This window comes from Convolutriloba macropyga, chromosome 1, assembly GCF_964194025.1.
Source record: "Convolutriloba macropyga chromosome 1, txConMacr16.3, whole genome shotgun sequence".
In the NCBI taxonomy this organism is placed as follows: Eukaryota; Metazoa; Xenacoelomorpha; order Acoela; family Convolutidae; genus Convolutriloba; species Convolutriloba macropyga.
Genome location: NC_134468.1, coordinates 37,471,222 through 37,484,487, shown reverse-complemented (window position 1 = coordinate 37,484,487; position 13,266 = coordinate 37,471,222). Strand labels below are relative to the sequence as shown.

General features: G+C 36.2%; 1 protein-coding gene across 1 annotated transcript in view; it reads left to right on the top strand.

Annotated features, from left to right (window-relative positions):
- Positions 1–3,142: 3,142 nt before the first annotated feature.
- The window catches only part of LOC142338415 (non-selective voltage-gated ion channel VDAC2-like), a 420,938-nt gene continuing 410,814 nt past the window's right edge, over positions 3,143–13,266 (top strand). Inside the window, exon 1 of the mRNA XM_075388175.1 lies at positions 3,143–3,153. The gene's annotated coding sequence lies outside the window, so the exon portion shown is untranslated. The remainder of the gene's footprint in view (positions 3,154–13,266) is intronic.

The window sequence follows — 13,266 nt, the reverse complement described above, 5'->3', positions numbered from 1 at the left end:
ATCAACACTTGATGGCAAACGTCTTTACTTTAGTAAATACCGGATTTAGCTTACATCGACAATGGTCATGGAATAAATTTGAGAGATTACCCGAACCATTTCATAATGGTTTTTGATTTGACCAGCACCCAACAAGCATCCCTTGATTTTTTTTACCGTGAGCTTACAATGTTGTCAATTTCTATTGAATTGAAATTTTCTGCGGCCATACCGAACAATTTAATGATATTTATTATTGGCGAAGAAGCGAGCACAATTTTTGGCTGAAAGTGAAAGAAAAAAAGTATCAAAGAATCACATTCTGACAAATTAATGATGGACGAACATGTTATTAATGATTTAATCCAAAACCGCAAAACTCTTAAATATAAACTCCATGGCGTGTTTGCGGCCAACAACTGTCCAGAAAAATGAACAGAAACAGCTTCCTTATTGTTAATGCAGCAACTGCTGAAAACATTGGTACTCACCGGTTACTGTTATGCAAAAAAAAACAACCAACTTTTGTTTGTGGATCCCTTTGTTCAGACAATTTCATCGTACAAACAACTATAACAAAGAATCATTTCTGTTGGGAACATTCACAACATTTATCAACTCTTGGAGAATCAACCAATTCAAAGTGCAAACTCTAGGCTTTGTTGACTTTTTTGTATTTATATTGATCATTTTGTTTTAAATGCTCAAAAAGAATATTAACGATAATGAATTGATTGATTTTGTTATACATATGATTTTCTAATCCTAGTAACTTGAAAAAAAATTTTTTTTCAAAACATTTTTGTTTTTTCTGCATACACCAAGAGAACACTCAGAACAATCGATATTCAATTTTCAATATCCACTCATAAAAAAACCCATTATTTGACAAAAAGCACCAGAATGAGGACCATTCAAAGTTGTTTCAACTCTTCGTAAAGTTTCACTATTGATAAAATTAGATTGAATTTGTTCTGATGGAGGCCGGGAATTGTAGATAGTCTTTTGGGCAACTATCGGCATCTTGGCACTCTGTTTGGAGTTGAAATTTGTTTGTTTTGTAGATCTGCTTTTCGATAATTTGTTGTTGTTAGCAAAAGCTGGCAGTCGTTTGCGTACTGACCGTGAATCAGTTTTTCTGCAGATCTGTTGAATTCGATTGCTAATATAAGCTTTGAAAACAGATCTCCATAGTCTCCATTTTCGGTGCAGTCCAAAAGAAGAATTGGAAAGCTGTATAAATACAAGGCACAAGAAAGCTCTAATATCGTTTCAATGTGTCGTTTTCAAAAGTAGTTGTATCAATCAAAACGTGGTAATGGCTATTTACTAAAGTGCAAAATTAGTGAATCTAATTGGGCACACAATGCATAAAGTTTTCCAATAGTAAAGCTAGGTTTCTCTTCCATAATGAGAAAATTGAACTGTTTTGAAATTAATTAAAGTAATTTGGAGAACGCTGAAACATCGGTTCAACCATCGTTGTTGACAACTTCTTTCTTTTTGAGTTTTTGGTTTCTTTGCTAGTGGTGGTTTTGTTGATGACTGCTGATCCGTCACCGAGTTCTGTATTTTGCTAGCTGAGCTCATAAAATTTTTAAATTCTCCAAGAATTAACGAAATTCTCTGTTCAAACTCGTATTCGGCTGTTGCTTTTTTGAACAATTTCAGAAAAACATATGTCCTTGTTTTTTCATAGGTTTTCAGCGTAGCCCTGATTAAGCGCTTATCAGTTTTGGAAACATCGAAATAACAATTCTCAAACTCTGTGTCTTTAGTGAACGTGAAAGGCATAGTGTGCAGCTTGTTTTATTACTTTCAAGTGTTATAATGTTTGAAAATCCAATTGAATGACGGCGTCAAGTTGTAATTAAACTAGCGTCGTCAAATTGCCTAATTAAATTCAAATTATTTGTGAATACAGTCTGAAGTACGCCTATGGCGTACTTCAGTCTGTCTGTTGTTCAAATATGGCATAATTAACTTCAGCTGTGACCTTAGATAAAGCTTTGTTCGTTTTTAATTTGATACAGATGTGATCCTGAGTGCGAAACGGCTCCATTTTATAGAAAATTTATGTCTTCCGTAAAACAGACGTGATTCTAGGTGTGTGCTTGGACCAGTGGTGCAGTGTACACTGTTTCGCGTTTCATTGGAATTGTATGCGGACCATATGTTTTCGTTCTATAGAGAAGTTAGATGTGACCCTATGTGTCTACTTGGACCAGCGGTGCAGTGTACACTGTTTCCTGTTTTATTGAAATTATATGCGGACAATATGTTTTGGTTCCAGCGAGAAAACAGATATGACCTTAGATGTTTCTTTGACGTCATTGAGGAGTGCAGTGTACACTGTTTCCTGTTGATTGGATTTATATGCAGACCATATGTTTTGTTTCTATAGAGAAAACAGATATGACTTTAGATGTTTCTTTGACGTCATTGAGGAGTGCAGTGTACACTGTTTCCTGTTTAATGGAATTAAATGCGGACCATTTGTTTATAACTTGGAAAAAATGTGAACCTGGGTGTGTATTTTGATATAATTAGAAGCACATGTGAACCTACATAACAGCAGTAAATGAATTCTGATAAGATTAAACAAGTACAAGTGCACAATGAAATGCTAATAATGAAATACTTTCTAGATTAGAATTGAGTTCTGCAACTACACACTATAGAATGTATCAACTCATGTATAATAATCAAATTTAGAGCATACAACAGAGCATATACACTACCAAAAAATAAATCAAATTAGACCCAAGACATAAATATTTGAATTACACCTTGTACAAAACAACATTTAAAATAATTGTTCATTTTCTTTAGAGCTTGCGTGCAATTCAATTTGCTTTCATTCAAGAGTTCGTTACCAGACAAAAGTTCAAACACTATTCTTCAACCGTCTTCTATCAAAATGGTTTTCATTTCATTCTCAAATTTTGTACGATTAATTATATCCATTCACATACTTGCTGAGTCTGTAATTTCTTTGAAGCGAACATTGATTTATCAGACAGTGCACAAAAACTTTGGTTGTGCTGATTCAACAGAAGAGACGAAGTGAAGTTTGGCAAACTTACCAGCACTGCTTGATACCTAAGCTTTTCATTAACGCAATTGCTCCTTTACCAGAGAAAACAGAACCAGCAGAATGCAGTCTTATTAAATCAGGGGGACAATTACCTCCAAAAATTTTGCCAAAATTTCAACATATTGACATGGAGGCATTAACTGACGACGTTAAACGCATTTTGTTTCGTCACGATTGCAACTGTGTGACTCTGTTCGAAAACCAGATAGTGGCTGATTAAGCTTGCGAAATTTAAGCTGACACATGAGACATAAATTCATCGCCTTGCTCCCAGAAATTCAATCTCAATTTGTTACAGCATGCTTTCCAGTAACACCAGCAGTTGATTCGAGTCTCAGTTTGACACCGACATCTAGTCCATATCTATTTGCGGGAATTAACAAGAATAATTCTACGGCCCTACTCAATGAAAACCAGTTTGAGAGAGCGTTACTTTTATCAGCACAATTTCAAACACCAGAACCATCACGTGTTTTTGGTGTCTTACACACGCCAAAGAATTGCAATGCACCAAAGAAAAGGCTACCTGAGAATTCTTTAATGGAAATATTTGATTAATTAACTTAAAAATAAAACTTCATGAATCACCACAAAACACTTTTATTTTTAATTTGTGAGATTCCAACTTGAATTTGTTTCAAAAAAGTATGATTTCATTTTTCCGAGAGCTGAATTAAACTTTTGATATCTGTTTTTGTAGTTTCAAGCCTGCTGAGCCAAAGATATTATAATTTGTTTACTGATCAAGTTCGAACAAGTTCAGAAAGGATTTTCATTACGACGTAAACATACAAATTCGCTTCCTAACAATTATTCGACTCCTGCAATTAATGTGACGTGGTGTTATTTTTTAATAGTATATCCAGAAATACTCTTCTCAATCAAAAAAAATTTTCTGTTAACATTATATATTAAACATAAAATATAGCCATTTGTTAGATTACGCTTTATTGACGCTAATGACATGCTACCTCCATGCCACAACTGTAACATGGAATGAATTCTAAGTTAAGTTCATAATTAAAAAAAATTATTCAAAAAAGAAAACAGTCAAAGAAAATTTTCGAAACGTCTTTCTAACGGCAAATGTCAATTTTTGAATGCCTTTCAAACGTCAAATTTTGACACCTAATTCACTGGATGAACTCTTAAGCTTACACTAGAATCACCTCCCATTTGTTACTTGTGGATCAAGAGAAAGAAAAAGAACACGTTTGTTTACAAAAAAAAACAAAAAAAAACACATGACTTCTGACCTTTGACCCCAAAAAAGAGCGTTCCAAAAAATACTTGGGATGAAAATGATTGCTCAGTAAGCCTCAGCATGCGCTAAGGTACGAAACTTCTCATCATACTTGTCAGATTTTACTCACTCGTTATGGAGATAATTAGCCCCTAATTAACGACTAATTCAGGGTTAATTAACCCAAATACTAATTATTGAAAAATATTTTCAAAAATCTGCAAGGGTTTTGTAATCACAGTTTGATGCCTGACATTATTGCTCATAGACACCATCAACAACAAACGGCTCCCTCACTGATTTTCAAAACATCTGGCAATTATTTTCACATTATCCTCTGGCAATATTTAGCATATGAAGTACCCTAAGGGAAGATGTTAGAATGGGTTTCTTTATACTTTCGGGCTTTTGGGTCCTCAGTGCAAATTAATCTTATAACAGCTGTCATCAAGAAAAGCCTCAGAAAAAAGACAAATGTTTATGTCATATAATTGTCATGTAATTGTTAATTAATGACTTGATTGACAGGAAAACAAACTTTTTTCTGCTCATTTTTGAGCCCTTTTTAGATGGGTATTTTATATGAGCCTATTTTTTGGCACTGGGAGCTTTTTTGGCTCAGCACACTTAACAAGGTATGACAACTCTAACCAACCGTATTTGAAAATGTATGAAATAGCGCATTTTATTACAGTTTTTAAAATTATCATATTTTGCCAACTTCTTGAAAAACATTTTTTGAAGCAAACGATGACCCGCGATGACTCGTTAGGGTTCTTTATGGTGGTATATTTTGACATACGATTGCAATGGAGTGTTCAAAACACATCTTTTTTTCTCATAACTAACAGAATTTTGAAATAAAGTTATCCGCCAAAACCGACCAATCAGATTTCAGCATTTTGAAGTTTTGAATTTGGCGCTCAAAAATTACTTTCGTGCTTTAAATTTGGTGACCTTAGTCATATCCAATTTATCTATTTGTTGTCAAAATTTTGCAAGAATTTGAAATTCGTCAATACTATTAGAAATGGTCTATTCCTGCAACTTCTGTTCCGCTACGTTTAGCACTAGTGGGAACCGTTCAAGACATCAACATAATTTTCCTCGAGACGAAGTTGGCCTTTTTGTGTACAACTGTTCCCTATGTGTTTTCAATTCACGCAAACTGTCCAAACTGGAACAGCATATGTGAACTTGCCGCTCTAAGTTTACAAACTGCTGCCGATCGTGCTTCCTGGGATTCAATGATGCGCACCTATATGCGCAGTATATGAACTCCTTTGATTGCTGCCTGTATTTGGACCCGAAGGAGGCTACAACGGAGACAACTTTCAACGTTGTGTTATAAACTTACGAAATGGTCAATAATACAGCTGACAGAGATCTTGAGAGCTTCATGCTGAATCAGAGATCTGCAATTGCAACCTTAATGAAGCAACGGCTGAACCAAGGCCCACAGAGAGTACAATTTGCGGTAAAAATACAGTTATTGAAGCTGCATCAAGATAAAACTCAACCAAAACGGAGGAGCTCATCGAAATTTACGCCAAACTTCTCATGGCGCCGATTTACATTGAGGGTTTCAAAGGCGATTTGTACTGGAGCATGGTGGAGAAAACGATGACCGTCTGGCCTACGTTTGCTTCATCCGGAAGTGGATGAGTTGTTGAAAAAACAATCAAACTCATCTTCAAGTTCGCCCGCTACCGACCGTTTCGCGGCTCATCCTATCTTGCTTTATCCCATAAACTCTCAAACTGTCACGGAATACTCAACAATCGAAATTACGACGATGCCAATTGTTTTAATTATTGGTTCGTGGCAACGTAACCTGCGCATCATGGAATCAGTCTCGATAGAGATGACATGAAATTTCATATTAACAAAACATCTCGTGCAACATGGCAACAAGACAACATTCACCAACCTGTGATTGAATTTGAAATGCCAATGGGATCTGAGCAAATGATAGCCTTTGAAACCCATCTTTATCCTCTGTGAGTCTCCTCTTTTGAATAGGATTTTGTTTTGGATTTTTAACTTTATGATGCCGACATTTATCGCTATGTTCTCATTACTGACCTTGTGAAAGTCGTTTATAAAGTTAGAGACTTGAAATTCAGATTTGGTTACCGCATTTGTCGTAATATTTTCTAGTTGTGTCGTGATGCACTGGAAAGCTATAATATTTATACTGAAAATTGTCATTTAATTGCCCCTGCAATTATTCAAAAGCCATTGCCAGATAAAATCGAATACAAGATCTCAAATTTTTCAGCCACGTGATTTGCTCCACTTGTCATTTATTTCAGTTTCGAATGTTTCCTCCAGCCGTCGCTGGATGTGATGCAGCAACTGAGCAATCATCAACTACTCGCGTTATTGAGAAGCACGAACCATGTGGATTTGCCTTGACTGTTGTTGATCATCACTGAAATATACCCTTTTTTAATCATGTGGACAGCTCAGAAGCTTGTATGGGTAACTTTGCTCGCATGCTGCAATTGTTAGCAAGGGACATACATGAACGCAAAAAAATAGTTTCCTTTTCTACAAAAGAAATCGTAGAAATTTGGAGAAAAATAGCGCAACACACTGTTGGATATGAGAATAACTAATGGACCGCGAGCTTGACCCCGAAGAGAGCATAGATTTAAACAATTGTCATTTTAGTGGTCAATTGTTGGGCTGGGTACACGAAAAGTATAATTGAGCGAAACCCTATGTCAACTTCACGCCTGTTCGGTCATAACATACAAAAAAATGACCTACATCATATTTGTCTGGCTTTGAACGACTATGAGTCTACCACATCAAACAAGTCATTCCGTCAACAGATGAGAATTACATATCAATGACATTCGGAGTTCTGATTGATACTAAAACAACTCAAGAAGGAAGAACAAAAAGATTACGAGTTTTTAAGATTCCTCGATTTGTACAAAATAATGAACAGTTTGCTAGAAAAATTTGTCGAAATGTTGCCTGACACACATTTCGATACCATGAAAGCAATGTTCCCCTCGGTTTCCAAATCATACGCACACTTGCTCAAACAAAAAAGATATTATCCTTATTCTTATGTATGTGATCGTACCAAATTTCCTGAGGAATGTATACCACCCCTCTCAGAATGGCGCAAAACATTAGAAAGCAAAAAATTGTCTTTTAGTGAAGAAAATTTAAGTTATGCTCACCAGATGTGGAAGTTATTGGTGTGCAAAACATTACAAGACTATCATGACGCATTACTTAAACTGGACTGCGCATGGTTAGCCTGTGTATGTGAGTTTCACCGTCAACTTAGCTTTCAAACATACAAACTTGACTGCATGCATTGCTAGACTATTCCCAATATAGCAGAAGAAGCGTACTTAAAAATATGCAAGGCAAACATTGAGCGGATGACATAACGAGAACTTTTGGACATGAATGAACCAGTAATACGAGGAAGTGTAACCTCTGTTTACAAGGAGCGTCATTTTGTTGCAAATAATAACTACTTATCAGATTACAGGCCCTCTGATGAGTCAACTTTTGGGGTTATGTGTATATGCAAATAATCTCGATGGACGTGTCATGCAAATGGACAGGCTACCAGTGGTGGAATACACCTTTCAACGTAGAAATAACACTTAACGAAATCCTCAATGCCCCTAACAACGCTTCAGTTGGTTATTTTCTTGATTTGGACTTGATTTACCCTGTTCACTTGCACGATGACCACCGAGACTCTCCTCTTGCCCCTACAAAAGAAACTGTTCAAGATGACTGATTGAGCGAGTATCAACTTGAGTTAAGAACAACACAGACTACCCAGCTCGAATATTAAAAAGTTGCTTCAAACGCTATTCGACAAAGAGCTATGTATTGCATTACAAACATCTCAAGTTATGCGTTAGTCTTGGGTTAATTTTACCTAAAGTACACCGTGTCTTACAGTTCAAACAAGTAAAATGGCTAGGACCCTATACTACACTCAAAGTAATGAACTTCCAGCCGCTAGCAATAAATTTGAAAAGAACTATTTTAAACCCATGACCAATGCAGTATATGGTAAGAATTAAGAATCGAAACAGTGACGAAGTATGTTTACCAATTCGTGAGATGCTGATCAAGTTCTGAGTTTCATTTCAAAATTCAAGTTTGACCACTTCATGATATTCGGAGATAACCTGGCCGCATTCTCTTTCTGCGCTAGAAACATTTATTTGAATACCCCAACAATGATTGGAGCAACTATAATTGATCTGGCCAAGTATCAAGTGTACAGTTTCCATTATTACACAATGCGCGCTCATTTTGATTGTCGTTTGTTGAATAGTGAAATGGATATTTTACTAATTAAAATCCGGACTACAGATATCTATTAGGAGTTAGCAAGAAAGCCAGCTTCTGTTGTTAGCGAATCCGATTTCTCCAATTATCCGAATGATCACTATTTTTACAGTACAGAAAACAAACGAGTAGACCTCAAGTTTAAGAACAAACATGCGGGAGTTTTTTTTACGGAGTTTGTATGTTTAAAGTCGAAACTATACTCAATACTCTCAAAAAGTAAGTATTCTTTGTTTATTATAAAGCATGTTGGTTCTGTCTTTAAATTACAAAGGTTTTTAGTAGCCTTCTGAATGGTATTAGTTTTTTTTATTATATACATAGGGGGCCAGTAATCATTAAAAGACTTGATTAAAGGTTTTTTCTCTGAAAATTGTCAAAAACATTCGGCTGAAGGAGTAACAAAGGCCAGTCATGGTGGTCTCCGACATGGTGATTTCTTGAGCACAATGACAACAGGGAACGTGTTTCGCACTGAAAAAACACAAATAAAGTCCGATCAACATGTATTGGAAACTGTTACTACCAACAAAATATGCCTTTCAGCGTTCGATAACAAACGGTATATTCTCCCCTGTGGAACAAAAATTCTACACTTCGGACATTATGGGACCGTTGATGGTGGTTGATAATGATAGTTACTCAAACTTACTTCTCAGCTCTAGTCCAGAGTTGGATAATGACTTTGTAGTGTCCGAAACTTCCTCAACAGCCGCTCTCTCAGTGCCAGACTCCGCCACCAGTTCTTGGGAGACTCCCGACCCGGGTTTAGTAGTAACTGAGCTGATAATTGAATTTGACTTTGACACTGGTGATATTGCGTATATTGACGCCAGTTGAAAGCTCCTCTCCTGATAACCCCTCCATGAACTTTGAAGCTGAAGAAGCAAGCAGCAGCAAAGAAGAAAAAGCACGCAAAATAAGACGGCACTAATGCCAATTTAACTGCATGCAATTTTGATGAAACTGCTTGTAGTAATACACAGTGTAAATATTAATTTTGTTTTGCGTGTTTAGTTTGGTTTCAATTCAATCTTTTCATACAAATCTAACAAACCGGAGAAAGGCGCAAATGCAAAGGAATAAAAGCGTAAGAAAGCTTGTTTACACGTATCACCCATGCACTGCCGTAGTCAAATGTTTTACATGTAGCGCCAAGGATAACCCCCTATTATTACACGTATTAATTCGAAGGATAACCCCCCCCCCCCCATCTTAGTACCCTATTATCTTACTACTAAGGTCCAATAACAGCAAGATAAATTAAACTGCTAACATTTTTTTTACAATTTTGGACTGACGGTGGGCATTTTGATAGTGGTCCTCAACGCCATTTTTTTCCCTGTTTTAACAGAATTTCCATGAGGACCATCACCTTGCCTCAGGTTATCAAGTGCTTCTTTGATTTTTTATTGTAGCCTGAAACCAGGCCATCATCCAGTTACAAACCACGTGGACCATGATCTGGCAGATATTCTTTGAAGCCAAATTTGAGACCAACTAGATCAGTGAAAGCAGCAAAAGTTACAGTGGATCTGCACTTCATTTGCTTGATTCACATTGCTATGTTTTGATTTTATAAAATTTAAGCATACGTGAGGAAAACACATTAATTGGGAAACTTCCATCAGCAGAAAGAACTGGCCAGCATATGCAAGAGTGTATGGTGGTTGGACCAAACTGAATGCATTTTGGAAGTCAATTTATTGCAGCTAATAATTTTAGGGTTTTATTAGCAGAATGAACGATTATGTCACACCCGTGTCAAATGTCCTCCCTAAAGCCTCCCATTTTGTTGTAAGAGTGGGGGGGGGTAATTCGTCTATGGGGGATAAATTTATGTAAGAGTGTGGGATAATTTGTTCAGAGGGGGTAAAATGATGTAAGAGTTGGGCTGCCAAGGGGGGTAAAATGGTGTAAGAGTGAGGGGCTAATTTGACCAGAGGGGTAAAATGATATAAAAGTTGGGCTGCCAAGTAGGGTAAAATGGTATGAGAGTGAGGGGGTAATTTGTTCTGAGGGGGTAAAATGATGTAAGAGTGAGGGGGTAATTTATTGAGAGCGGCAAATCTAACAAGTATTATTCATATATACAGACTGTCAAGAATTGGACAAGCATTGATGGTATGGAGGTTAGGACAGCGCAGCTGAGGTTACAGAGGTTGTGGGTTCAAGACTGGCAGTCTTCAGGTATGGGCGCAAAAAGATTGAGGAGTTAAAATGATGTAAGAGTTGGGCTGCCAAGTGGGGTAAAATGATGTAAGAGTGGGGCTGCAATGGGAGTATTTTTTAGGTGAATGCAGCTCAAAACTCTTAGGTCTTTTTTGGCTGCATTGGGCTTCCCGGAAAAATTCAACCCTGGCAGTACTACTCCAACGATTAATTGAAAGGTCCAACATTTCCAAGGGCGCCAACCCTGGCTCCCTTAGCAAGGTTCTTCGAGTTAGCTGTACTGGAGCCATTGCAGAAAAATTCGGAATAACTTACCAGAAAAAAATATCAACTGATCCAAAAAATCGGAAAAAACTAAACCAAAGAAGTCCAATAAAACCGGGTTGAGGTGTTACCGCAATTGAACGTAAAATTATGTACGATAAGCGATGAATGTAAAAAATTTGGTAAGATAAGCGGTGAATACGGTGAAATTACATAATTTCGTCGCTGAATTTAGCGGTGAAATAGCATAAATTTACCGCTTTGAAAAAAAAAGCGTCCCAATTATGTGAGAGAAGCGGTGAATGAGGTGAGATTACCTAAACTCACCGAATATATTCGTGGTGAAATTATATAATTTCACAGCTTGGAAAAAAGTGTCAAAATTGTGTAGGATAGAGCAGTGAGTTCGGTGAAATTTGCTGCCTAACTTATTGGTGAAATAACATAAACTCAACGCTTAGAAAACGCTTCGATTTTTTTGTCCAACGAAGTTAAGATACATACATTGAAAGACGCACAGAAAAAATACCCACGAATAGTCAAACATCTTTTTGAAGCTTTTATAATAGGTGAATTTTTGTAATTTGACCACTTGAATAAGCGGTGAAATTACAAAAGTTCCCACATTTCATCGCAAAAATTTGTAATTTCACGGCTAATATTACAAAAATTCAACGCGCATGTTTTTACAGAAAGTAGAGTCAAATTAATTTATATTTAAAACAAATACGCTAAAAATTAGTGAAAGGTGGCGCAGTGGAATAAGAAAGGGCTGACATGCAGGAGATGAGAGTTTCAAATCCGTGTATGGCTTTTGTTTTAAACGCTGAAATGTGGTGACTTTTTGTAAGTTTACTGCTTACTCTAGCGGTGATATTACATAATTTCACCGCATTTCAGTGCAAACATTTATACGCAATTTACGGTGGAAAAAACTTTTTACCGCTTATCTTACATATTTTTCCAGTTTTTTCTCGACCAGAGAACTGAAAAACAAACTGAACTGAAACAACCGAACCCTGGCTCCCTTAGCAATTTTTTTGCAGTAAGCAATCTCAGCCATTCACCAGCAGCCATTGGTTAAACGCTGCTGTTTCTTCCTCGAGTTAGCTGTACTGGAGGCATTACAGAAAGATTCGGAATAACTGTACTTGAGAAAAAATTAACTGAACCAGAAAATCGGAAATCGGAAACCAAAAAAGTCCAAAAGTGAATGCGGCAAAAAAATTTTATCGCCTGGTAGCGGTGAAATGACACGTTTAATTTAGCGGTGAAATTACATAAATCCACCGCTTAGAAAAAAAAGTGTCCCAACTATGTGTGATAAGCGGTGTACGGTGAAATTAAATAAATTCACTGCTTATATTTGTGGTGAATTTACATAAAGTCGCAGCTTAGAAAAAAGTAATAAAAGTGTGTGAGATCGGAAGTGAATGTGGTGAAATTACATAAGTTCACCGCACAACATGGTGATTTTACATAAATTCACCGCTAAGAAAAAAATGTTAAAATTGCGTGATCAGTAAAGAATTCGCTGAAAATATGTATATTCTCTGCTTAACTTAGTGTGAAATAATTTAAATTTACCGCTTATAAAACGCTTCGAATTGTTTTTTGTCCAACGAAGTTAAGATACATATATTAAAAGACGCACAGCAAATTTTTCCAAGAATAGTCAAACATCCTTTTCTAAGCAGTGAATTTATGTAATTTCACTGCATTTCGCCGCAAAATATGTAAATAAAATTTTCGGTGAAAAAAAAACGTTTCATTGCTTAACTCACATATTTTTCCGATCTTTCCTCGAGGCGGGAAGTGAAAAAAACTGAACAAAAGTCGAAAACGCTTGTGGTGTTTTCATTCATGAGTTATTATAGCCATAAAAACTTTTATTTTGTTTTTTTTCTTAATTAGTCAAAAGCATTCATTTAGGTTTTTTAATCTGAAAGCTTAGAAGTTGAATCAAATCTCGATATCATATGAATATGGCAAAATTTTCAGTTAAAAATGGGATAGAATAAAACAGCGATATATGAGTTTTTAAAAACTGAACTTTTTATAGACAGTACTCTACACTTTCTGCGCTTGACTTGATTGCAAACTATTTTTAATGAGAACTTTCTACAACAAAAAAACATTTTACAATTCTAACATTGAATTTTTCTGAATG